The following is a 4,851-nucleotide window of genomic DNA, read 5'->3' on the forward strand; positions in this document are numbered from 1 at the left end:
ACGCCAAACATAAAAGTGTTGATAACTTTCGAAAAACACTTCAGACAGCTTAGATTTGATGTGCACCTACTAGAAAGAACCTTTCTGCTCTAGTGGGAGGTTAAAATTTCATGTTCTGAAGCTTCCCTGAAAAGTTATGGCACAATGCGTAAAAACGCTTTTCAGCCTGAGATAAGGTGGGTTTCGGAACGCCAAACATAAAAGTGTTAATAACTTTGGAAAAACACTTCAGACAGCTTAGATTTGATGTGCAACTACTAGAAAGACCCTTTCTGCTATTGTGGGAGGTTAAAATTTCATGTTCTGAAGCTTCCCTGAAAAGTTATGGCACAATGCACAAAATCGCTTTTCAGCCTGAGATAAGGTGGGTTTCGGAACGCCAAACATAACAGTGTTGATAACTTTCGAAAAACACTTCATACAGCTTAGATTTGATGTGCAACTACGAGAAAGACCCTTTCAGCTATTGTGGGAGGTTTAAATGTCATGTTCTGAAGCTTCACTGAAAAGTTATGGCACAATGCACAAAAACGCTTTTCAGCCTGAGATAAGGTGGGTTTCGGAACGCCAAACATAAAAGTGTTGATAACTTTCGAAAAACACTTTAGACAGCTTAGATTTCATGTGAAACTACTAGAAATACCCTTTCTGCTATCGTGGGAAGTTAAAATGTCATGTTTTGAAGCTTCCCTGAAAAGTTATGGCACAATGCACAAAAACGCGTTTCAGCCTGAGATAAGGTGGGTTTCGGAACGCCAAACATAAAAGTGTTGATAACTTTCGAAAAACACTTCAGACAGCTTAGATTTGATGTGCACCTACTAGAAAGACCCTTTCTGCTTTAGTGGGAGGTTAAAATTTCATGTTCTGAAGCTTCCCTGAAAAGTTATGGCACAATGCGTAAAAACGCTTTTCAGCCTGAGATAAGGTGGGTTTCGGAACGCCAAACATAAAAGTGTTAATAACTTTGGAAAAACACTTCAGACAGCTTAGATTTGATGTGCAACTACTAGAAAGACCCTTTCTGCTATTGTGGGAGGTTAAAATTTCATGTTCTGAAGCTTCCCTGAAAAGTTATGGCACAATGCTCAAAAACGCTTTTCAGCCTGAGATAAGGTGGGTTTCGGAACGCCAAACATAACAGTGTTGATAACTTTCGAAAAACACTTCAGACAGCTTAGATTTGATGTGCAACTACTAGAAAGACCCTTTCAGCTATAGTGGGAGGTTAAAATTTCATGTTCTGAAGCTTCCCTGAAAAGTTATGGCACAATGCACAAAATCGCTTTTCAGCCTGAGATAAGGTGGGTTTCGGAACGCCAAACATAACAGTGTTGATAACTTTCGAAAAACACTTCATACAGCTTAGATTTGATGTGCAACTACTAGAAAGACCCTATCAGCTATAGTTGGAGGTTAAAATGTCATGTTCTGAAGCTTCCCTGAAAAGTTATGGCACAATGCACAAAAACGCTTTTCAGCCTGAGATAAGGTGGGTTTCAGAACGCCAAACATAAAAGTGTTGATAACTTTCGAAAAACACTTTAGACAGCTTAGATTTGATGTGAAACTACTAGAAAGACCCTTTCTGCTATAGTGGGAAGTTAAAATGTCATGTTTTGAAGCTTCCCTGAAAAGTTATGGCACAATGCACAAAAACGCGTTTCAGCCTGAGATAAGGTGGGTTTCGGAACGCCAAACATAGAAGTGTTGATAACTTTCGAAAAACACTTCAGACAGGTTAGATTTGATGTGCACCTACTAGAAAGACCCTTTCTGCTTTAGTGGGAGGTAAAAATTTCATGTTCTGAAGCTTCCCTGAAAAGTTATGGCACAATGCGTAAAAACGCTTTTCAGCCTGATATAAGGTGGGTTTCGGAACGCCAAACATAAAAGTGTTGATAACTTTCGAAAAACACTTCAGACAGCTTAGATTTGATGTGCACCTACTAGAAAGACCCTTTCTGCTATAGTGCGAGGTTAAAATTTCATGTTCTGAAGCTTCCCTGAAAAGTTATGGCACAATGCGTAAAAACGCTTTTCAGCCTGAGATAAGGTGGGATTCGGAACGCCAAACATAAAAGTGTTAATAACTTTGGAAAAACACTTCAGACAGCTTAGATTTGATGTGCAACTACTAGAAAGACCCTTTCTGCTATTGTGGGAGGTTAAAATTTCATGTTCTGAAGCTTCCCTGAAAAGTTATGGCACAATGCTCAAAAACGCTTTTCAGCCTGAGATAAGGTGGGTTTCGGAACGCCAAACATAACAGTGTTGATAACTTTCGAAAAACACTTCAGACAGTTTAGATTTGATGTGCAACTACTAGAAAGACCCTTTCAGCTATAGTGGGAGGTTAAAATTTCATGTTCTGAAGCTTCCCTGAAAAGTTATGGCACAATGCACAAAATCGCTTTTCAGCCTGAGATAAGGTGGGTTTCGGAACGCCAAACATAACAGTGTTGATAACTTTCGAAAAACACTTCATACAGCTTAGATTTGATGTGCAACTACTAGAAAGACCCTTTCAGCTATAGTTGGAGGTTAAAATGTCATGTTCTGAAGCTTCCCTGAAAAGTTATGGCACAATGCACAAAAACGCTTTTCAGCCTGAGATAAGGTGGGTTTCGGAACGCCAAACATAGAAGTGTTGATAACTTTCGAAAAACACTTCAGACAGGTTAGATTTGATGTGCACCTACTAGAAAGACCCTTTCTGCTTTAGTGGGAGGTAAAAATTTCATGTTCTGAAGCTTCCCTGAAAAGTTATGGCACAATGCGTAAAATCGCTTTTCAGCCTGATATAAGGTGGGTTTCGGAACGCCAAACATAAAAGTGTTGATAACTTTCGAAAAACACTTCAGACAGCTTAGATTTGATGTGCACCTACTAGAAAGACCCTTTCTGCTATAGTGGGAGGTTAAAATTTCATGTTCTGAAGCTTCCCTGAAAAGTGATGGCACAATGCACAAAAACGCTTTTCAGCCTGAGATAAGGTGGGTTTCGGAACGCCAAACATAAAAGTGTTGATAACTTTCGAAAAACACTTCAGACAGCTTAGATTTGATGTGCAACTACTAGAAAGACCCTTTCTGCTATAGTGGGAGGTTAAAATTTCATGTTCTGAAGCTTCCCTGAAAAGTTATGGCACAATGCACAAAAACGCTTTTCAGCCTGAGATAAGGTGGGTTTCGGAACGCCAAACATAAAAGTGTTGATAACTTTCGAAAAACACTTCAGACAGTTTAGATTTGATGTGCACCTACTAGAAAGATCCTTTCTGCTATAGTGGGAGGTGAAAATTTCATGTTCTGAAGCTTCCCTGAAAAGTTATGGCACAATGCGTAAAAACGCTTTTCAGCCTGAGATAAGGTGGGTTTCGGAACGCCAAACATAAAAGTGTTAATAACTTTGGAAAAACACTTCAGACAGCTTGGATTTGATGTGCAACGACTAGAAAGACCCTTTCTGCTATAGTGGGAGGTTAAAATTTCATGTTCTGAAGCTTCCCTGAAAAGTTATGGCACAATGCACAAAAACGCTTTTCAGCCTGAGATAAGGTGGGTTTCGGAACGCCAAACATAAAAGTGTTGATAACTTTCGAAAAACACTTCAGACAGCTTAGATTTGATGTGCAACTACTAGAAATACCCTTTCTGCTATAATGGGAGGTTAAAATTTCATGTTCTGAAGCTTCCCTGAAAAGTTATGGCACAATGCACAAAAACGCTTTTCAGCCTGAGATAAGGTGGGTTTCGGAACGCCAAACATAAAAGTGTTGATAACTTTCGAAAAACACTTCAGACAGCTTAGATTTGATGTGCAACTACTAGAAAGACCCTTTCTGCTATAGTGAGAGGTTAAAATTTCATGTTCTGAAGCTTCCCTGAAAAGTTATGGCACAATGCACAAAAACGCTTTTCAGCCTGAGATAAGGTGGGTTTCGGAACGCCAAACATAAAAGTGTTGATAACTTTCGAAAAACACTTCAGACAGCTTAGATTTGATGTGCACCTACTAGAAAGACCCTTTTTGCTATAGTGGGAGGTTAAAATTTCATGGTCTGAAGCTTCCCTGAAAAGTTATTGCAAAATGCACAGAAATGCTTTTCAGCCTGAGATAAGGTGGGTTTCGGAACGCCAAACATAAAAGTGTTGATAACTTTCAAAAAACACTTCAGACAGCTTAGATTTGATGTGCAACTACTAGAAAGACCCTTTCTGCTATAGTGGGAGGTTAAAATTTCATGTTCTGAAGCTTCCCTGAAACGTTATGGCACAATGCACAAAAACGCTTTTCAGCCTGAGATAAGGTGGGTTTCGGAACGCCAAACATAATAGTGTTGATAACGTTCGAAAAACACTTCAGACAGCTTAGATTTGATGTGCAACTGCTAGAAAGACCCTTTCTGCTATAGTGGGAGGTTAAAAGTTCATGTTCTGAAGGTTCCCTGAAAAGTTATGGCACAATGCACAAAAACGCTTTTTCAGCCTGAGATAAGGTGGGTTTCGGAACGCCAAACATAAAAGTGTTGATAACTTTCGAAAAACACTTCAGACAGCTTAGATTTGATGTGCACCTACTAGAAAGACCCTTTCTGCTATAGTGGGAGGTTAAAATTTCATGTTCTGAAGCTTCCCTGAAAAGTTATGGCACAATGCGTAAAAACGCTCTTCAGCCTGAGATAAGGTGGGTTTCGGAACGCCAAACATAAAAGAGTTAATAACTTTCGAAAAACACTTCAGACAGCTTAGATATGATGTGCAACTACTAGAAAGACCCTTTCTGCTATAGTGGGAGGTTAAAATTTCATGTTCTGAAGCTTCCCTGAAAAGTTATGGCACAATGCAC

The sequence above is a fragment of the Synchiropus splendidus genome, unplaced genomic scaffold (assembly GCF_027744825.2).
Source record: "Synchiropus splendidus isolate RoL2022-P1 unplaced genomic scaffold, RoL_Sspl_1.0 HiC_scaffold_23, whole genome shotgun sequence".
Taxonomy (NCBI): domain Eukaryota; kingdom Metazoa; phylum Chordata; class Actinopteri; order Syngnathiformes; family Callionymidae; genus Synchiropus; species Synchiropus splendidus.